The sequence below is a fragment of the Haematobia irritans genome, chromosome 2, assembly GCF_050003625.1.
Source record: "Haematobia irritans isolate KBUSLIRL chromosome 2, ASM5000362v1, whole genome shotgun sequence".
In the NCBI taxonomy this organism is placed as follows: domain Eukaryota; kingdom Metazoa; phylum Arthropoda; class Insecta; order Diptera; family Muscidae; genus Haematobia; species Haematobia irritans.
In genome coordinates this window covers 140330314-140354282 of record NC_134398.1, presented here as the reverse complement: position 1 = coordinate 140354282, position 23969 = coordinate 140330314, and the positions used below count along the sequence as shown (strand labels likewise).

At 28.9% G+C, this 23969-nt stretch overlaps 1 long non-coding RNA gene across 1 annotated transcript in view; it reads right to left on the bottom strand.

Annotated features, from left to right (window-relative positions):
• Positions 1-23969, bottom strand: part of LOC142226320 (uncharacterized) — a 173341-nt gene that overhangs the window by 9363 nt on the left and 140009 nt on the right. The window contains exon 4 of the long non-coding RNA XR_012719654.1: positions 23558-23597. This is a non-coding gene — a long non-coding RNA (uncharacterized LOC142226320). The remainder of the gene's footprint in view (positions 1-23557; positions 23598-23969) is intronic.

Here is a 23969-nt window from a genome sequence, read left to right as displayed (position 1 = left end):
CGTTAGCCTTTCTTCATTTGTTCCCACATTTATTCGTTTTTTGCTGGTTTTTGCATGCAACTTTGTTGCATGAAATCTAGAGGCGGAATCCCCTAAATCTTCCAATTTACCATCTTTGTGTTTTTGGGTTTTTGCTAACTGTCTGACTCTGTGTGAATTGGTGTTGGATCGTAGTCGTAGCAGGGATTTAGTTTCCCTTTTGTATGCGACATCAGAAGATGGGGAGCGAAAAAACATGTGCTCTGTAGCGCTACTTAATTAGGTTTTTATTCAAAAAGCAAAAAAAGGAAGAAGACCGTTTCGAATATTAAATGTAATGTGATAGCTAAATTCCAACGAAATAAAAGGGGGACAATTTGAAGGTTTTTTTTCAAAAGGATATGGGAGAAACGCTTAGGGATTGGAAATGTGATGGTTATGGTAAAGAGTTCAATTTTTGGAGTGACTTTATTCAATATCCAAAAAAGGAAATTAATATGGATCAATGTCAAGTGGAGAATCCTGCAGAGTTATTATTCAGTAAATTGTCGAGCTCAAAATGGTCCTGCTCGAGTAGGTCTAAGAGCTTATTCATAAATACTTGCAATTGTTTATATCAACCATTATTGGAAAAAATTATTTCAGACACTCAAACCATCGCTTTAAACCTATTATCATATGAGAAGGATCATAAAAACTGTTTTTCGTAGGGATTTTAACGAGAATCCAAAGGTTTAAATTTCGTCCATCTATGCCAGTTAGCTATTTTGACAATATTGCAGCGGTTATACAGGCAAGGTCAGTAGAATCAAGCGACGTTTGAATCAAGTGGAACTTGCTCTTATTTGAGGAACTTGCTCTTATTTGAGGACGAGGAACTTGCTCTTACTTGATCTAGCCACGGAGAAGAAAAAAAGAAAAGAAAAAAAGAAAGAAACAATAAAGAATCTACCAAAAATGGTAGATTCTTTATTGTTTGGATGTTGGTAGATTTTTTTTTCGTTTTGGTAGATTTTGCAAAATAATATAGAATTAAACTTTTAACAAAATTTTCTATAAAAATAAAATTTGATAAAATTTTCTCTAGAAATAGAATTTTGAGAAAATTTTCTATAGAAATAAAATTTTGAGAAAAATTTGTTTAGAAATAAAATTTGGACAAAATTTTCTATACAAATAAAATTTTGACAAAATTCTCTATAGAAATACTATTTTGACAAAATTTTCTATAGAAATAAAATTTTGACAACATTTTCTATTCAAATACTATTTTAACAAAATTTTCTATACAAATAACATTTTGACAAAATTTTCTAAGGAAATAAAACTTTGGCACAATTTTCTAAATAAATAAAAATGTGACAAAATTTTTCTAAAGAAATACAATTTTGACTAATTTTTTTGTAGAAATAAAATTTTGACAACATTTTCTATTGAAATAATATTTTAACAAAATTTTCTATAGAAATAAAATTTTGACAAAATTTTCTATAGAAATAAAATTTTGACAAAATTTTCTATAGAAATAAAATTTTGACAAAATTTGCTTTAGAAATAAAATGTTGACAAAATTTTCTATACAAATAACATTTTGACAAAATTTTCTATGGAAATAAAACTTTGACAAAATTTTCTATATAAATAAAATTGTGACAAAATTTTCTAGAGAAATAAAATTTTGACAAAATTTTTTGCAGAAATAAAATTTTGACAACATTTTCTATTGAAATAATATTTTAACAAAATTTTCTATAGAAATAAAATTTTGTCAAAATTTTCTATAGAAATAAAATGTTGTCAAAATTTTCTATAGAAATAAAATTTTGACAAAATTTCCTAGAGCAATAAAATTTTGACAAAAATTTCTATAGAAATAAAATTTTATATAGAAATAAAATTTTGACAAAATTTTATATAGAAATAAAATGTTGACAACATTTTCTATTCAAATACTATTTTAACAAAATTTTCTATGCAAATAACATTTTGACAAAATTTTCTATGGAAATAAAACTTTGACAAAATTTTCTATATAAATAAAATTGTGACAAAATTTTCTAAAGAAATAAAATTTTGACAAAACTTTTTGTAGAAATAAAATTTTGACAAAATTTTCTATAGAAATAAAATTTTGACAAAATTTTCTATAGAAATAAAATTTTGACAAAATTTTCTATAGAAATAAAATTTTGACAAAATTTGCTTTAGAAATAAAATGTTGACAAAATTTTCTATACAAATAACATTTTGACAAAATTTTCTATGGAAATAAAACTTTGACAAAATTTTCTATATAAATAAAATTGTGACAAAATTTTCTAAAGAAATAAAATTTTGACAAAATTTTTTGCAGAAATAAAATTTTGACAAAATTTTTTGCAGAAATAAAATTTTGACAACATTTTCTATTGAAATAATATTTTAACAAAATTTTCTATAGAAATAAAATTTTGTCAAAATTTTCTATAGAAATAAAATTTTGACAAAATTTCCTAGAGCAATAAAATTTTGACAAAAATTTCTATAGAAATAAAATATTATATAGAAATAAAATTTTGACAAAATTTTATATAGAAATAAAATGTTGACAACATTTTCTATTCAAATACTATTTTAACAAAATTTTCTATGCAAATAACATTTTGACAAAATTTTCTATGGAAATAAAACTTTGACAAAATTTTCTATATAAATAAAATTGTGACAAAATTTTCTAAAGAAATAAAATTTTGACAAAACTTTTTGTAGAAATAAAATTTTGACAAAATTTTCTATAGAAATAAAATTTTGATAAAATTTTCTATAGAAATAAAATTTTGACAAAATTTTCTATAGAAATAAAATTTTGACAAAATTTTCTATCGAAATAAAATTTTGACAAAATTTCCTATAGAAATAATATTTTGACAAAATATATATGAACATACAATTTTGACAAAATTTTATATGGAAATAAAATTTTGACAAAATTTTATATGGAAATAAAATTTTGACAAAATATTCTATAGAAATAAAATTTTGACAAAATTTTATATAGAAATACAATTTTGTTAAAATTTTCTGTAGAAATAAAATTGTGACAAAATAATTTTGTTTTGTTTAGGTAAGGTTAGGTTATGTGGCAGCCCGATGTATCAGGCTCACTTAGACTATTCAGTCCATTGTGATACCAAAGTGGTGAACTTCTCTCTTATCACTGAGTGCTGCCCGATTCCATGTTAAGCTCAATGACAAGGGACCTCCTTTTTATAACCGAGTCCGAACGGCGTTCCACATTCCAGTGAAACACTTAGAGAAGCTTTGAAACCCTCAGAAATGTCACCAGCATTACTGAGGTGGGATAATCCACCGCTGAAAAACTTTTTGGTGTTCGGTCGTAGCAGGAATCGAATCCACGACCTTGTGTATGCAAGGCGGGCATGCTTACCATTGCACCACGGTTTTGTTTTGTTTGGTAGTATTTTTTTAAAATCTTCTCTAGATTTTGGTAGATTATTTTTGTCTCGAGTGGCAACCGTGCGTCGTATTCCGGCCGAAATAGACATACGGCAATATCGGTTTTGAGAATCGTAGCGTTGAGAGGAATACCAGTTGCGACGGCACTCTAAGAATTGATATGCCAGAAGGCACTTTTTTAGTTGGCTACTCTAAGATTTTATCAGGAAAGGTCAGTAAGCCAATATCGGTCCCAAGAATAGCAGCATTGAGAGGAATGTCAGATACGACGACATTCTAAGAATGGCTATACGATAGGGAACCTTTCTAATTGGCCTCGGTTTTACGGCTTTTTTGTACCAACTGAGATGAGGGAATATGGAGTATATATCCCGAATAGTGAACAGGTATCAGAATGGATACTAAGCTTATCTTCTCGAAACAAATAGCATATTCTACGGAGAAAGCTGCCAAGATCACGAGAAAGTTAAACAGACTAATGGCAAACATAGGAGAGAGAAGAAAGATTTTGATGAAAGCAAATTTCTGTATGGATGCGAGAGGAATGTCAGTTAGAACGTCATGGTGTAACATATATGAATGGCTTCTCTAAGGTCAGTAGAAGAAGCCCAGCGACGTTTGAAGTTTGACAGTTTAGAGCTAGCCACGCCAATATGGAAATTCTTTCACTAACTTGATGTAGTATGCTAACGGAAAAAGGCATGAGGACCGATGGAGTATATAGTAGGTACCATAAAGGGCATCATGATTATCTTTGGCAAACACTGGAGGACCACTACCAAAGAGAAGAAAGACGTTGGATGCGGGGTTTGAGGCCCATCCTTACAGGTTTTGGACACATTAGATTACCATCCTGACGAAGGGCAAATAAGCTAATATCGACCCAGAGAACAGCAGCTTGTGTTAACAGCGAGGTGTCAGTTCCGTTTGTGTAGGTAATAGCGGATATGATCCCAATAGATCTATAAACATATATATGAACGTATGCGAATATATTAAATTAGAGAATCCGGGAGAAGGAACTCAGTTGAGAATGTAGGCTATGTCAGGTAAAGCGACATATCATTATTTCAAAACTCTTGCTGAAATCTCACGATTGGATCTGCTGATAATGGAAAGGTGTGAGATATTCAACAAACATTAAATATGAACACGATTGCTCATTGCGTTTCGGTGAACAACGCAAGAGAAGGAATTTCTAACATACGTCACGGTCCTTTCGCTTCTTCGTCATTGTAATCAGTATGTGAGGAAAACTGGTACAGGAATTTTATTGCCTTAGAAAAAATTCGAAGAGGAAAGATGAAATTTCAAAAATTACGAACGGCGAAATCCTATCCTATTACGAGAGTATACAGGACGGGGAAGTACACTAATAAAAAAATGACGTTCCAAAATTGTGAACGGACGGTAACAAAATGAAACAAATGCCGTTTATGATTTTTTCTATGGGTGTAGACCAAGCTGATTCCTGAGTGGGTAATGGCATTGCTCTATCACCATGTCCAAACCAAGAAATACTAGATGTTTAATGACACGGAACCTCCGTTTTTAGAGGAGTCCAAACGGTGTTTGACATTACTGTGAAATCGCTTTGAGAACCTTCAGTACACTAAAAAATGTCGCCAGTATTACTGAGGGAGATTAAACCACCATTGAATAACTTTTTGGTGTTGATTCGAAACTGGAATTGAACCAATGACTTCTTGTATGCAAGGCGGACATGCTAACAATCGCACCACGGTGGAATGGTTAGCATCAGCAAGTAGAGGAATGCTCGATGTACTGTATATAAGCTAAATGGGATAGAATCAAACGTTCTTCTAATATTTTAAATGGAGATATGAAATAGAATTGGAAAAATTATATCTCGGTAGGATAGCTGGCGGAAAGTGTCCGGTTACTGCGAACGAATACTGAAGGCAAAGAAATTTGATTTGGCTAGCGTTTAAGGAAGAAACAAGGGCTACCGAGGAAAAAAGAGCAGGCGAGCTGGCGAATGGCTGAGGAGGGAGCCACCTCGAAGTAATGCGGAAAGAGGTACCGGGGTGGTACCTAAACGGGGTGGTTTTCAGTCGGTATCTTCAAATTCGGTGGCGCCCTTTATATCTTCGTGAAGTCATTTTTCACTCTGAAACAAAAATATGTATTAAATCAACTTTTTGTGATTCGGATAACATCACAATTATTATCAACTTTCATTTCTCTTAATGAATTGGCGGATACATTTTAATCGGCCGATGTAAATGGCGTAAATTCGGGAATCGGCGTTTTCGATGTGGTTGAAGTTTGTAATGATCCTATAAATATTTAGACCAACTGTCCTATCTATTGGAAAAATGATGACCGCCTTTGTCCTGAATAAACCAGTTACAATTCAAATCGACTATTTGTAGATAGATTAGAGGATCACATCGATGAACTTTATATTAATGGAACGATGAAAAATAATGCAGAATTATGTGAATGGTAAAAAGACTAGAAATACTTCTTGAAGTAAAATATTTTACATAAAGATATAATTCCCTGACCACAAAGTGCCACCTACACACATTTGAAAAACACAGTCTAGTCTTCGTTATGAAATCCTTGGAGCTTCTTCTCCTTTGCTCCTTCATACAATTTATTTCATTTATGATATTTTCTGTAAATATCTGAAAAATTCCCCTATACCACATGTGAGGAAGTAATTCCTTGTTCGGTTGGTCGTCAGATCCTACCCAAAGCCTCTTATCGCAAAGATAAAGAAGCAAGAAGAAAAAAAAAAAACAACAACTGATGGTGCTTCTTATGCAGCTACTCAAGCAGCATCCATAGTATCAGGGGAGAAATTTATAACCTCTTTGTTGTTTTTCTTTTTTTTTCTTCAGTTGCCCCCAATTCTTTTCAGCTTTTGTTTTTTTTTCTTGCATTGGCATCAAAGACAACAAACAGAAGATAACAAAAGCTGATGAGTCCGACAAACCGTCAAGGAGGAAGGCAAACCCATCACTCGGAAGACAACAGTACAAGAAGAATGGAATTTTATGTGAATTAATAATAAGATGCACGCGAGTTTCATAAATTAAAAACCAAAAGAAACATAAATAACTCAACACCCAAAAGACCGGAGTAGAATAAAACGCCAAATACCCAACAGGATAACATCAATAAAAAATACAAAAACTCTGAAAAAATCGAGTTTATTGTAGAGATTTCAAGTAGACATATTTAAACTGTATAATATGTACAGAGAAAAAAATTTATCAATATATTTTTTTTTTTAAATTGATATCTTAATTGAATTTAAATTATTACAATCAAAAAATAATTCAATCAAAAAATTTTCTATTGAATATTTTTTCGAACGAAATTAGATGTAATTTTTTTTCAGTGCCCATCCCAGTAAAAAATTTTTGGAAGTTTCACTTCAAGAGAGTTTTTTTGAGGTGATTTAGAAAAATCCTTTGGTTTTCACAGTTTTTGCAATAAATTTAAATTTTCTGAATTTTACTCTGTGAAAAAACACGGTAAGGACAAAAAAGAAAATGCTAAAAAATATTACAAAATTGTTCCGCTCCATTTCTCAGCAGACATGGAATTTGCATTAAAATTATTGCTATTCTCCAAGTCGAAATAGTTAAGAAATAGTTTTAGATTTATACCATCCACCATATCGAAATATTGGTCTCTGGCCCCATCATTGCCGTATCTAGACATTTTCAACCAGGGGGGCTATAGCCCGCCTATCCATACTACAGTAACAATATATAATGGAAAATCATATATAGGTTTCCACATTCTAGGGGGGGCTAATTTTTTTCTGGAGGGGGCTAAGCCCTCCCCCAAAGAGGCCTTACGACGCTTATGGGCCCCATAAAGTATAAATATTCTGGGTAATGGTGAAATTCTGAGTCGTAGCAGACCGCTTTTAGGTATAGCCCTTATATAAACCGACCCCCAGATTTGGCTTGCGGAGGAGGAGAAAATTTTATCAGATCTGGTTTTGATACACTGAAAAAGTTTACGTGATATAAAAGATTACGACACCTAAATTTTAGGATGCGCTATATACAAAATATTAAGGACAAAATTTCTTTAAAATATTGAAATTTCAATTAAAATAAAGTTTATAATCTTCGCTTCAAATTTATTTTATTAAATTTAGGACACAAATTTTGGAAATGTAATATGTTGCTAAAAACTTTCTTTATGTTAAAGAAGCCGCATCTTTGGTTCGAAATCAATACCAAAATCCTTAAGGCAAGGTCAAAATCTTTGGGTCCAAGTATTTTTGTGAGTGTACTATATGGCCTCTGCAACCATGTAACAATTGGTCCATAATTATATATAGCTATATAAGAACTATGGCGAACCATTTGGTTATTCTTATTTGTTGTGATCTCAATATTGTATACATATGGTGTCCTAAAATTTATTTTTGATAAATATTCTTTTCAGGGTAGGTAAAATATACTTTCTTCTGCTTCAAAATTTTCTCGAAAATGAGGATGCAATTTTTTCTGAGAGATAATTGTTTTATTTTTTTTTTTGTTCGCGTTAGTGTACCGTCATATTCGGCCGTGACCGATATTTTGAAGTGTACCAACCCAAATCCATTTGATCTCCCTTCATAAAAAAAAATTAGAACACTAATTATATGAATCAAAAATTATAAAACAAAAAATTACTTGCATGGGCCTCAATCATTCCCTTAGGCATATTTTAGTCCCACATAAAATCACTTTACGAAAATCTTCTGAGAATATAAATACAAAGGTAACCCCCAAAGGTAAGGTTATAAACGATTCAAGGAGAGTGACAATAAGAAAAGAGAGTAAGCAAATTTACAACTTTAGCTTCATCGACTTGTTTGTGTGCCTTATAAACTTCATTATTGTCATTGCCATTGTTGAACATTTTATCATGACAGTTGAGAAAACGCCACATAATCAAAGCCAACAGAGACGCAAACAGCAAACAACCATAACACAACACAAGCAAGATGCAATTTCAAAGGTCAATGACACATGGCAAAATGTAAACCCAGTTGTATTGTAGCGGCACAATGCCGTTCACATTCATGGCGCACAACAAAATCACATATATATGCAAAAACTGAAAGAGAGAGAGAGAGATTCCACAACAAAATCTCTTTCTGTGCGAGTCTTTTTTTCTTATCACATTAGGCAAATTCATTTAGTTGATGAACGAAAAAGATAAAAGAGCAATTTTAAGAGAATAGGTTTCTCAACCAATAAGTTACTCTCTATAGGAAAATTTCCCCTCTTTGAATGATGGAATTGGAGCAAGGATAACAGGGAGGATGTGTTTGTTTGTAGCATTTGAATTGCATACCACATTCTCTTTAGAAGGGGACTACTATTGGAATGCTTTTGTCCTTTCAAATGGTAAATTTTTATTTACGAGTAGCTGATATATGTATGTGTGTTAGTGAGAGAGTGAAAGAGATAGAGAGAGAACAAAATTCCCTATGCCACAATATGTATGCAAATGTAGTTGTGCTTCTACAATTGATGAGCTGCAGTGAGTGTAGGTTTCACAAATCAAGGGCAATAAAAATCAAAACGCAATTTAATTCTGCTCAACATTAATCAGACATAAATTTTCTTTTACACCTGTTCACATAGTGTGAATGTGAATGTTTTGTTTTGTTTTGTTTTGTTTTTTTTTTTTTTTGGGATAATAGATATTAGTTTTTATCATTTGGACCCATAATTAATTATAAGTCTCTGTAAACTAAACACGTTCATAACATTTCTATATAAGATGGAAGTAATGTGACCACTGTTGCCATAGTTGGTAGAATTCTACCAAAAATGGTCGAGTTTTAACTGTTTGGTAGAATTCTCGATGGTTTGGTAGATTTTGCACATAATTCCTCTCCAAGTAAGAGGCATTTTACAATTTTTTAATAGCAATAATATGTTGACAAAATTTTCTATAGCAAATAAAATGTAAATTTTCTATAGAAATTAAATTTTGACAAAATTTTTCTATAGAAATAAAATTTTGGACAAAATTTTCTATAGAAATAAAATTTTGGATAAAATTTTCTATACACTCAAAAAAATGTTTACATGAATCCAAAGATTTTGACCTTCCCTTAAGGAGTTTGGTATTGATTCCAAGCTAAAGATGCGGCTTCTTTAAAATAAAGACATTTTTTAGCGATCTATCTGGCTTTAAATCTAGGACCAATAAAATTAAAATTAGGATACAGATCTCATTTATAATATTTTCATTCTCTTTTCGAGGTTTATTAATAAAGGTACTCATGTACAAACAAATGCCAGTTTAAAAATCCAATTTATGACGGATACTTCAACGTAAAAAATGCTTTTTTAATTCCCAAAAAAAACTTTATACCAAACACACTAAATCCTCTAAATAAGTCTTAGCCTATATTTGAAGCATTTTTATCTTAAATCTAAAGTTTCAATATTTTAGTTAATTTAAGGACAATTTCTTTAAATCAAAAATATTTTTCTTCACTTTAAGGAAAATTAGCCTTTGTTCAAAGACATGTGACTTTAACGGAGGGACGCAAATTTACAAAATTTGTGTCCTATCTTTAATGAAAACAAATTTTTGAAGCAAAGATTATAAACTTTATTTTAATTAAAATATTTATTTTAATAAAAATATTTATTTTAATTAAAATATTTATTTTAATTAAAATTTCGTTTGGACAAACTATTCTATAGAAATAAAATTTTAGACAAGAAACCAAAAATAAAATTTTCTATAGAAATAAAATTTTGGACAAAACTTTCTATAGAAATAAAAATTTCACAAAATTTCGAAGGAAATAAAATTTTGAGAAAATTTCCAAAAAATTAAATCCTAACAAAATTTCCTATAGGAAAAAATAAATTTTGACAAGATTTTCTATAAAAATAAAATTTTGACAAAATTCTCTAAAGAAATAAAATTTTGACAAAATTTTCTATAGAAATAAAATTTTGACAAAATTTTCTATAGAAATAAAGTTTTGACAAAATTTTCTATAGCAATAAAATTTTGACAACATTTTCTATACAAATAAAATTTTGAGAACATTTTCTATAGAAATAAAAATTTTCATAAAATTTCTAAAGAAATAAATTTTTTAGAAAATTTGCTATAGAAACTGAAATTTTGACAAATTTCTACAAAAATTCTAAAAAATTTCCTATAGGAAAAAATAAATCTTGATCAGATTTTCTATAAAAATAAAATTTTGACAAAATTCTCTAAAGAAATAAAATTTTGACAAAATTTTCTATGGATATAAAATTTTGACAAAATTTTCTATGGAAATAAAATTTTGACAAAATTTTCTATAGAAATAAAATTTTGACAAAATTTTCCATAGAAATAAAATCTTGACAAAATTTTCTATAGAAATAAAATGTTGACAAAATTTTCTATAGAAATAACATTTTGTCACAATTTTCTATAGAAATAAAATTTCGACAACATTTTCTAAAGAAATAAAATTTTGACAAAATTCTATTAGGAATTAAAATTTTCACAAAATTATCTCGACAAAAAAAATTTTTTTGAAAAAATGTTTCTATAGAAATAAAATTTTGACAAAATTTTCTATGGAAATAAAATCTTGACAAAATTTTCTATAGAAATAAAATTTTGACAAAATTTTCTATAAAAATAAAATTTTGAGAAAATTTTCTATAGAAATAAATTTTCGACAACATTTTCTAAAGAAATAAAATTTTGACAAAATTCTATAAAGAATTAAAATTTTGACAAAATTATCTCGAAAAAAAATAAAATGTTGACAAAATTTTCTATGAAAATGAAATTTTGACAATATTTTCTATAAAAATAAAATTTTGACAAAATTTTCCATAGAAATAAAATCTTGACAAAATGTTCTATAGAAATAAATTTTCGACAACATTTTCTAAAGAAATAAAAATTTGAAAAAATGTTTCTATAGAAGTAAAATTTTGACAAAATTTTTTTAGAAATAAAATTTTGACAAAAGTTTCGATAGAAATAATGTTTTGACAAAATTTCTATAGAAATAAAATTTTGACAAAGTTTTCCATAGAAATAAAATCTTGACAAAATTTTCTATAGAAATAAATTTTCGAAAACATTTTCTAAAGAAATAAAATGTTGACAAAATTCTATAAAGAATTAAAATTTTGACAAAATTATCTCGAAAAAAAAAAATAAAATGTTGACAAAATTTTCTATGGAAATAAAATTTTGACAACATTTTCTATAGAAATAAAATTTTGACAAAGTTTTCCATAGAAATAAAATTTTGACAAAATTTTCTATAGAAATAAATTTTCGAAAACATTTTCTAAAGAAATAAAATTTTGACAAAATTCTATAAAGAATTAAAATTTTGACAAAATTATCTCAAAAAAAAAAACAATAAAATGTTAACAAAATTTTCTATGGAAATAAAATTTTGACAAAATTTTCTATAGAAATAAAATTTTGACAAAATTTTCTATAGAAATAAAATTTTGACAAAACATTCCATAGAAATAAAATCTTGACAAAATTTTCTATAGAAATAAATTTTCGACAACATTTTCTAAAGAAATAAAATTTTGACAAAATTATCTCGAAAAAAAAAATTAAATTTTGAAAAAAATGTTTCTATAGAAGTAAAATTTTGACAAAATTTCTTTAGAAATAAAATGTTGACAAAATTTTCTATAGAAATAAAATTTTGGCAAAAGTTTCGATAGAAATAAAATTTTGACAAAATTTTCTATAGAAATAAAATTTTGACAAAATTTTTCGTAGAAATAAAATCTTGACAAAATTTTCTATAGAAATAAATTTTCGACAACATTTTCTAAAGAAAATAAAAAAAAAAATTTTGACAAAATTCTATAAAGAATTAAAATTTTGACAAAATTATCTCGAAAAAAAATAAAATGTTGACAAAAGTTTCGATAGAAATAAAATTTTGACAAAATTTTCTATAGAAATAAAATTTTGGCAAAATTTTCCATAGAAATAAAATCTTGACAAAATTTTCTATAGAAATAAATTTTCGACAACATTTTCTAAAGAAATAAAATTTTGACAAAATTCTATAAAGAATTAAAATGTTGACAAAATTATCTCGAAAAAAATAAAATTTTGACAAAATTTTCTATAGAAATAAAATGTTGACAAAATTTTTATAGAAATAAAATGTTGACAAAATTTTCTATAGAAATAACATTTTGTCACAATTTTCTATAGAAATAAAATTTTGACAAAATTTCCTATAGAAATAAAATTTTGACAAAATTTTCTATAGAAATAAATCTTTGACAAAAGTTTCGATGGAAATAAAATTTTGATAAAATTTTCTATAGAAATAAAATTTTGACAAAATTTTTCGTAGAAATAAAATCTTGACAAACTTTTCTATAGAAATAAATTTTCGACAACATTTTCTAAAAAAAATTCTATAAAGAATTAAAATTTTGACAAAATTATCTCGAAAGAAATTTTTTTTGAAAAAATGTTTCTATAGAAGTATAAGGTTGAAAAAAATTCTGTAGAAATAAATTTTTGACAAAAGTTTCTATAGAAATGCATTTTTGATAACATTTTCTAAAGAAATAAAAGTTAGACAAAATTCTCTAAAGAATTAAAAATTTGACAAATTTATCTCACAAAAATAAAATTTTGAAAAAAATGTTTCTATAGAAGTAAAAACTAGAGGTCTGCATCGAATAACTTTTCACTACATGTATGCAATTCGCTGTCGAATATAGTACATACACTGTCTTTCTCTCAGAGCGCAAGTAGTGAAGTGAAGAGAACACTTGCTTGTCAAATACCACCAAGTACTTATCCGAAACAATATGTGTTCCGAAAAAAAGGAACAATAAAAATGTAAGTACTTGAGAAAAAGTACAACATGGATTCTCTTCACTTCACGTGGTACTACAAGTATTTCTCAGTTATGTGCGAAGCAAAACTTTCCATTATTATTAATAATAGATATGTATGTATGTCACATATTTTATATGTATGTATGTCACACACTTACCTTAACGTTTGCCGTTCTTTATATCAATCCGAAAACATATATTATGGAGAGTAACTGTTTTCTTGTATTTCTGAAACTGCACGTGGTACATGGAGTACTCTATGAAGATTTGTTCTCGCAACATACTCGACGTGATCACTCTGAGTACACTTCAATAAGAGAGAAAGAGGAATATGTGTTTGTTGGTAGTGAAGACATCAGAGTAGCAACAAGAAGTTACTCGTGGCTTTTGCGACTCTTTTAAATAGATGTACTCATTTAGCAAGTACACGTGTACTCTGCATTTACAAATTGAATTGTGCAGACCTCTTGTAAAAACAATAAATTTTGAAAAAATGTTTCAGTACAAGTAAAATATTGACAAAGTTTTCTTTAGAAATACAATATTTACAACTTTTTTTTCGAAAAAAAAAAATTTTGATAGATCCGATTAAATGGGGAAATCGGATCTATCGATATATACTTTCTGTTGTTATTTTGAAAAAGAAAATAACATTATATGATATTTTGTTCGAAGTTTTGAAAACGATTTGAGGATCTACAATCATGAACTACATTCCAGTATTGTTCTACTGCAAATAAGAATTCTAGGACTAAAACGTGGGTATTGACGAAAGAATGAAACAATGGGATTTGAACTTCAGTAATGGCAATAGGTTAGGTTAGGTTAGGTTAGGTGGCAGCCCGATGTATCAGGCTCACTTAGACTATTCAGTCCATTGTGATACCACATTGGTGAACTTCTCTCTTATCACTGAATGCTGCCCGATTCCATGTTTAGCTCAATGACAAGGGACCTCCTTTTTATAGCCGAGTCCGAACGGCGTTCCACATTGCAGTGAAACCACTTAGAGAAGCTTTGAAATCCTCAGAAATGTCACCAGCAATACTGAGGTTGGATAATCCACCGCTGAAAAACTTTTTGGTGTTCGGTCGAAGCAGGAATCGAACCCACGACCTTGTGTATGCAAGGCGGGTATGCTAACCATTGCACCACGGTGGCTCCCAATGGCAATACGTCGCTTTGGAGTTTTAATGAGGCAATTGCAAATGTAATTTTTCTCAGTGAGCTAGTTCAAAAATGTTCTCAATATTTTACACGAAATGGTTAAAACTCTCCACTAATGTAAATAACTTATCAACCATATTCATATTGATCACTTACCGAAAAAAATCGTCTGCAATTCGGCATAAACATTTTTGTTTTGTATAACAATTGTTTCACCTTAAAACGTCGTCCGTTGATCACTCTATTCCAGACTGTCAATTAGTGACAAAACTCTTGTTGGCTCTTGTCAAAAAGTTAATTTCATGAATTCTCCCTATTTTTGTCCTATAGGGCTGCATTTAAAGTTTCTCTCACTCTCTTCGGAGTGTCTAATTAAATATAATAAAATTTTAACACCATCCTTGAAAGGACCTTTCACGAACCCGCATTCGCCACTTTAATGAAGTACTCGTCGAAGAATAAGTAAAGCGTAACACAATGGAATGAGATCAGATATGAACAAAACGAAGAAGAAAAAAAAACAAATAGATAGAATCCTTTGTTTCTTTAGATTTTTTTTTAAGAACATTTCAACATATGACCATTGTTATGTGATTGCTTGAATGGACACAAATACACAAAATCCTTTGAAGAAAACAAAAAAACAAAAAAAGCAAGAACGAGAAAATGGAATTACCACAAAGCATCAAAGCGACAAGAGCAACCGGAAAAACAAAAATGGATAAAAATGATGAAATTACAAAATATTGACTAACTCAAGTGAGAATAAAAATTGAAACAAAAGGATACAAAATCTCAAGCACTAAAATGAAACAAAACGAAAAGGCTACGCCAACTTGACAATGTACTGTATATTATGTTAGGGATGAATATTTGATTTGGAAAAGAGAATATAAGATTTCCGGGCTTGAACTTAATCAAGGGTCCTCCAACTCAGATTAACCCAATTTATTATTTTATGTGTATAGCACCATTTTAGTATACATATAAATGTACGAATTTCCAAAAAAAGTCCATATACTGCACCATTTTTTTTTTTACAAAATAAAACAAGTTCATTTACCATCCACCACAAATAAGTTATGGGGGAAAAGCTTACTAAATTGTACCAACTTGTACAATTTAATAAATATTTTGCAATTTTAGATCATATAAATGTACTAATTTAAAAATATATAACGATTTGTTACAATTTAGTAAGTGTAAGGATTGTACTAAATCATAGAATTTAGAAAGTATTTCCCATTGTGGTACCTATATAAACGTATATATTTATACCCTGCTCCACACTGTGGAACAGGGTATTATAAGTTAGTGCATATGTTTGCAACACCCAGAAGGAGACGAGATAGACACATGGTGTCTTTGGCAAAAATGCTCAGGGTTGGCTCTTGAGTCGATATAGCGATGTCCGTCTGTCCGTGAACACATTTTTGTACTCAAAGTCTAGGTCGCAGTTTTAGTCCAATCGACTTCAAATTTGGCACAAGTATGTGTTTAGGCTCAGAATAGATCCCCATTGATTTTGGAAGAAATCGGTTCAGATTTAGATATAGCTCCCATATATATATTTCACCCGATATGGACTTATATGGCCCCAGAAGGCAGAGTTTTACCCTAATTTGCTTAAAATTTTGCACAAGAAGAACAATTAGTACTATAGTCAAGTGTGCCAAATTTTATTGAAATCGGTTCAGATTTAGATATAGCTACCATATATATCTTTCGCCCGATATGGACTAATACGGTCCAGAAGGCAGAGTTTTATCCCAATTTGGTTGAAATTTTGCACAGGGAGTGGAATTAGCATTGTAGGCATGCGTGCAAAATTTGGTTGAAATAGGTTCAGATTTAGATATAGCTCCAATATATAGCTTTCGGCCGATTTACACTCATATGACCACAGAGGTCAATTTTTTGCTCCGATTTACTTGAAATTTTTCACAGGGAGTAGAATTAGCATTGTTGCTATGAGTGCCAAGTTTGGTTGAAATCGGTTCAGATTTAGATATAGCTCCCATATATATGTTTTTCTGATTTCGACAAAAATGGTCAAAATACCAACATTTTCCTTGTAAAATCGCCACTGCTTAGTCGAAAAGTTGTAAAAATGACTCTAATTTTCCTAAACTTCTAATACATATATATCGAGCGATAAATCATAAATAAACTTTTGCGAAGTTTCCGCAAAACTGCTTCAGATTTAAACGTTTCCCATATTTATACCCTGCGCCACACTGTGGAACAGGGTATTATAAGATAGTGCATATGTTTGTAACACCGAGAAGGAGACGAGATAGACACATGGTGTCTTTGGCAATAATGCTCAGGGTGGGTCCCTGAGTCGATATAACCATGTCCGTCTGTCCGTCCGTCCGTCCGTCCGTCTGTCTGTGAACACATTTTTGTGATCAAAGTCTAGGTCGCAATTTAAGTCCAATCGCCTTCAAATTTGGCACATGTTCCTAAATTGGGACAGAATAGAACCCTATTGATTTTGGAAGAAATCGGTTCAGATTTAGATATAGCTCCCATATATATCTTTCGCCCGATATGCACTAATATGGACCCAGCAGCCAGAGTTTTATACCGATTTGCTTGAAATTTTGTACAAACATAACACTTAGTCGCATAGTCAAGTGTGCAAAATTTGATTGAAATCGGTTCAGATTTAGATATAGCTCCCATATATATCTTTCGCCCGATATGGATTTATATGGTCCCAGAAGCCAGAGTTTTGGTCGAATTTGGTTGAAATTTTGCACTAGGAGTACAATTAGTAGTATAGTCAAGTGTGCAAAATTTGGTTGAAATCGATTCAGATTTAGATATAGCTCAGATATATATCTTTCGCCCGATTTGGACTAATATGGTCTTAAAAGCCAGAGTTTTGGCCCAATTTGGTTGAAAATTTTGCACAGGGAGTAGAATTAGCATTGTAGCTATGTGTGCCAAATTTGGTTGAAATCGATTCAGATTTAGATATAGCTCCCATATATATCATTCGCCCGATATGCACTTATATGGACCCAGAAGCCAGAGTTTTATCCCGATTAGCTTGCAATTTTGCACAAATAGTACAATTGGTAGTATAGTTATGTGTGCTAAATTTGATTGAAATTGGTTCAGAGTTAGATATAGCTCCCATATATATCTTTCGTCCGATTGTGACTTATATGGCCTCAAAAGCCAAAGTTTTGCCCTGACTTGCTTCAAATTTTGCACAAGAAGTACGTTTAATAGTATCGGTAATTGTACCAAATTCGGTTGAAATCAGATCAGATTTAGATATAGCTCCCATATATAGCTTTCACCCGATTTACACTCATTTGACCACAGAGGCCAATTTTTAACTCCGATTTAGTTGAAATTTTGCACAGGGAGTAGAATTAGCATTGTAGCTATGTGTGCCAAATTTGGTTGAAATCTGTTCAGATTTAGATATAGCTTCCATATATATGTTTTTCTGACTTCGACAAAAATGGTCAAAATACCAATATTTTCCTTGTCAAATCGCCACTGCTTAGTCGAAAAGTTGTAAAAATGACTCTAATTTTCCTAAACTTCTAATACATATATGTCGAGCGATAAATCATAAATAAACTTTTGCGAAGTTTCCTTCAAATTGCCTCAGATTTAAATGTTTCCCATATTTTTTTACTAACATTGTGTTCCACCCTAGTGCATTAGCCGACTTAAATTTTGAGTCTATAGATTTTGTATAAGTCTATCAAATTTTGTCCAGATCGAGTGATATTTAAATGTATGTATTTGGGCCAAACCTTATATATAGATGTGATATGGTATCGAAAATTTAGATCTACAAAGTGGTGCAGGGTATAATATAGTCGGCCCCGCCCGACTTTAGACTTTCCTTAATTGTTTTGTTTTTTTTTTTTTAATATCAGATTATCATCAGATTATCAGCTCCTTTCGATTTTTTATTAAGAGTTTGTACCTTTTATGTACCAAAGTATACAAATTTCGACAAATTATGAGATATTTGCATATATTTCTCCATTTGATGTGCATATACACGAAATTGTACCATATAGTACGTTTTGTTTAGTTTCTCCAAAGGAATTTTAAGCAAATTTCCAAAGTGTACAAATTTCGACAAATAATGAGATATTTGCATATATTTGCCCATTTGATTTTCGTATACACGAAATTGTACCATTTGGTAAGTTATGTTTAGTTTATCAAAAGGAATTTTAAGCATTTTGTATCAAATTGTACAATTTGTTGACTATATTCCCATTTTGGTATTTATAGAAATGTAGAATTTTAAAACAAATTCGGCTTGTCATTTATGAGTCTCTCACAATATATTCTCAAACTAAATTAGGTAGTTCCAGCTTCCGATTCCCATATTTATTAAGCATTTGTACCTCTTTTTTTTACCAAAGTTTACAAATTTCAACAAATCATAAGAAAATTGCATATATTTGCTCATTTGATTTTCGTATACACGAAATTGTACCATTTGGTACGTTTTGTTTAGTTTATTTTAGTATTTAAAGAAATGTACGATTTAAACAAAAATATCAGCTTATCATTTATCCTTAAACTAAATTATGTAGTTCCAGTTTTCGATTTTTATTATAAATCATGAACAAATTTTAGGTTGTTGTCAATTTTACTTTCGTATGCACGAATTTGTACTATTTGGTACCTTTTGTTTAGTTTTTTTAGGGATTGTAAGCATCCATTTTTAGAAACTTATTCCAAATGCTAAATTTAATGTTTGTAGATTTTTCTTCGTATGTACCGAGTTGACCTATATAAATAGCCTTGTGACATTTTAATACACCAAAAATTATAATAACAATTCCAGAAATATGATTGCTATCCTAATTTTAATTTTATAGAACGTAGGTTTAAAGCTAGGTAACTTCATAAAAATATAATATATTTTGAAGAAGCCCTTTCTATGGCTCGAAATCATCACAAAAATCCTTCACTATTACTTCAAATTGTATGTTTATACTCTCCACATTCAATATATACGGCGTTTAACTATTACGTTCAAGTATTTTCTGGGTTAAAATAAAGCCAGTATGCCCTCTAGATTTAATGCTGCAAGAATAAAAGTCCACAGGGACTTAGGGAATGTTCCGCTATTTCGATCAGGTATATTTTGAAACCAATATCCATTCGTAATTTTATAACTTCGTAATCAATATCATTTTAGTACTTATGTGTACGATTTTCGGACAAGTCCTACTTTTAGAGCTTTAAGTGGCACTATTTTATGAATTTTTGCACTATTTAGTACCCAAATGGATAGGCTTGGTAAAATCTCCCATTTTGTAAAGAAGTTTAATTTATCTAGGCCTCTCCGTTCAGTACATACTGTGTTGCACTTTTAGTAGGTTTTTGTTGTAACATAACTATACGCATTGGGGGAATATACCCAAAAATATTCACAACATTTCTAAAGGGATTTTTTAATTATTCTTCCTTCTGTACATGCTGCTGGGTCCTATAGTATATAGGCTAGTGCTTAAATGCACGAAATTCTGTCTTTTCGTACATATTCATTTTCAAACCTACTATTATGCAAAATTTTAAATTTTGAAGATATTTACGGATTATTGCGTACTTGTAGATTTTAGTATATATGTTTGAAAATATAGAAAAATGTAAACATTTTCGTACCTGTAAATAATACCATGCCGGACTATTTGTGACGTAACTTTTTGTACTATTTTAGTATCTGAATGAAAGAACTTCGGAAGCTCCCGCCTTATCCTGAGAAAATTCATATTTTTACAGATTCCGTTTCCGTATATACACAATGTGATACTATTCAGTACTTTTCTCCATTTTACTTGAATGTGTACATCTGAAGCCCTATCTTTAAACTATTGTCACATTTCAAATTTATTACGATGGGAATTTACCAACCAGTACCATTTATTTCGAAAATGTCCGTTTTTAACACGGCATCCCTAATTCACACATATACTCGCAAATTTTCACTACATTCCTAAAGTTGTTCTCGTGAACACAAAATATCATCAGCACTTGAATAAATTTCCCAAATAAAAAAAATCCAAACTCCACATGGATTTGCTGCACAAAGTAAACTTGTTTCAATTTGTGTGTGTGGCCTGTTTTTCTAGTGCCTGCTGCATCAAAGTTTGTCCAAAGCTCAGCGGCACAAAATATTTACACTGCATTCATATCCTTATGCCAGTTGAGAGAATAGGATATGCAATGACACAAAATACCATCAACAATAACAATATTGGGCCATTGACATGGATGTCGGTTATTTCCCAAAACTTAGGGCTTAAGTCTGATGTTGTTTTAGTCCTCTTTTTTGTTTGTGTTATTGTTTGCTTTCTGGCCTGCGAATCTCAAAATATCCTTCGTATGTATGAATATCCACACTTTAGGAATATGGTAAATATATAGGGACAAGAGGAAACAGATTAAATATGCCTTTCATTTTAGTGGGATATCTTTATGAGGATTACATTTGGATGAAATATTGAAGATAGCAAAAACAATAATACGGGAATCCTAATATATGGATGCATATGCCTTTTTGACGCTAAGCTCGGCTGAATGCACTAATCTTAAAGGACTACAGTAAAAATGAGTCATTTAAACAAAAGAGAATTTAAATTTATTTGTAGCATATTGTGCCAAGAACATAAAGAAACAAAATCAATGTATGGAAAAATAGTCTACAGAAATAAAATTTAGACAAACTTTTTTATAGAAATATAATTTTGACAAAATTTTCTACAGAGATAAAATTTTGACAAAATTTTCTATAGAAATAAAATTTTGACAAAATTTTCTATAGAAATAAAATTTTGACAAAATTTCTTATCAAAATAAAATGTTAACAAAATTTTCTCTAAAAATCAAAATTTGACAAAATTTTCTATAAAAATAAAATTTTGACAAAATTTTCTATAGAAATAAAATTTTGACAAAATTTTTTATAGAAATAAAATTTTGACAAAATGTTCTATAGAAATAAAATGTTGACAAAATTTTCTATAGAAATAACATTTTGACAAAATTTTCTATAGAACTGAAATTTTGACAAATTTTCCATAGAAACAAATTTTGACAACATTTTCTATAGAAATAAAATTTTGACAAAATTTTCCATAGAAATAACATTTTGACAAAATTTTCCATAGAAACAAATTTTGACAAAATTTTCCATAGAAATAAAATTTTGACAAAATTTTCTATAGAAATAAAATTTGGACAAAATTTTCTACAGAAATAAAATTTTGACAAAATTTTCTATAGAAATAAAATTTTGACAAAATTTTCTATAAAAATAACATTTTCTATAAAAATAAAATTTTGACAAAATTTTATATAAAAATAAAATTTTAACAAAATTTTTTATAAAAATAAAATTTTGACAAAATTTCCTATAGAAATAAAATTTTAACAAAATTTCCTATAGAAAAAAATTTTGACAAAATTTCCTATAGAAATAAAATTTTGGCAAAATTTCCTATAGAAATAAAATTTTGACAAAATTTTCTATATAAATAAAATTTTGACAAAATTTCATATAGAAATAAAATTTTGACAAAATTGTCTATAGAAATAAAATTTGGCAAAATTTTCTATAGAAATGAAATTTTGACAAAATTTTCTATAGAAATAAAATTTTGACAATATTTTCTATAGAAATTAAATTTTGACAAACTTTTTATAGATATCAAATTTTGAGAAATCTTGACTATATTTTCTATAGAAATTAAATTTTTGACAAAATTTTCTTTAGACATAAAGAAATAAAATTTTTACAAAATTTTCTATAGAAAAAAAAATTTGACAAAATTTTCTATATAAATAAAATTTTGACAAAATTTCATATAGAAATAAAATTTTGACAAAATTTTCTATATAAATAAAATTTTGACAAAATTGTCTATAGAAATAAAATTTTGACAAAATTTTCTATAGAAATAAAATTTTGACAAATTTTTCTATAGAAATAAAATTTTAAGAACATTTTCTATAGAAATAAAATTTGACAAAATCTTCTGTAGTGATAAAATTTTTGTGTTAATGAAAATAATTGCTGCATGGCCCAGGTAGTGTGTTGTCTTACAAAACGGATGGTTTCTGCTTCGAATCTCCTTCGGGGCAATTTGGATACAATTTTCAACAGAAATTCGAGACAAAATCTTTATTGGAGAAAATTATTTTCTTAAATTCCTGGAACAATATATATACAAGAAGCCGATTTCGACTCGTTTTCTTCGATTTCTTCGGAACTGAAAACTGCTTTGAGCCATGCCATTATGTAGACTCTAATTCAGAACATTGTAATTTGTATTTTAAATTGGGACATCTTCAGTTTTTGTGAAGCCACTCTAATACCCGCAACAGCTTCGTTTCCTATTTATGGAATTATTTGTCATATGCATGAAAGAGCTAATTAAATAAAATGACCTCCTCTTTGTACACAATGAGCCTCAGGTCATTTCGCTATGGTTTTAATTAATTTCCATAAAATTAATAATTTTGCGATATTAACCACATGAATGCCCAGAATCCAGAACAAAAGCTATTTAGAAACAGTGATTTATTATGAAAAATACCTTGCACAATTATGTTGAATTAATTTCGAACAATACAATAATTGATGAAGTTATTTGAAATTGAGATACATGTAATATTATCACCACATCAATTTTTTAATTATATGTAAATGAAATAATGATTATATTGATCAGGATATCAATGTATAATCAGAATGTAAATATGTTTAGCAATCCAAACAAACGACTGCTCTTCTTTAATAATAACTCAAAAGTTTCTATACATACAGTGAAAAATTGAAATTGAAGAAAGATTGAACGAAGAATTAAAAATTGATTACCATAGAAATAATTTTGAAATCAATGCTGGGATCAAAATCCAAATTTCTTTCCTATTAAAAAAATTTTAGCATCACAAATGCTTTATCTTATTAAAGATTTCAAAGCGAAATAATTTCTTTTCTGCGTTTTTTTACACTTAATGACAAATTAATAAAAATAAAACAGAATATCGCCATCAGTTTAGTCATATTCCGTTCTGTTTAGAATAAAACTTACCTATTTTGAATCTTTCTAGGAATGTTATCAACCGATATACCTGAAAATATAAATGGAACAGATAGACAAATTAATAAATATATATATTTTTTTTATATTTATATATATATTTTTTTATATTTACTAAATATATTATTTAGATCATTGTAGGGTTGCCATAATCATGTGCATATTCTTCCTAATAAGAGTAATCGCCACCGTGGTCCAATTCTTAGCATGCCCGCCTTGCATAAAAACCGTCATGGGTTCAATCCCAGCTTCGACCAAACACAAAGCTCGATTGATTCAATTAATTTTTTAAATAAAAATCTAAAATTTTTTTTATGTGACTTACTCTTCTGAGTTTGATTTAAAAGTTAATTGTATCAATTCATTGTTTTTATTGAAAAAGTTTTCAGTTTCAATCAATTTT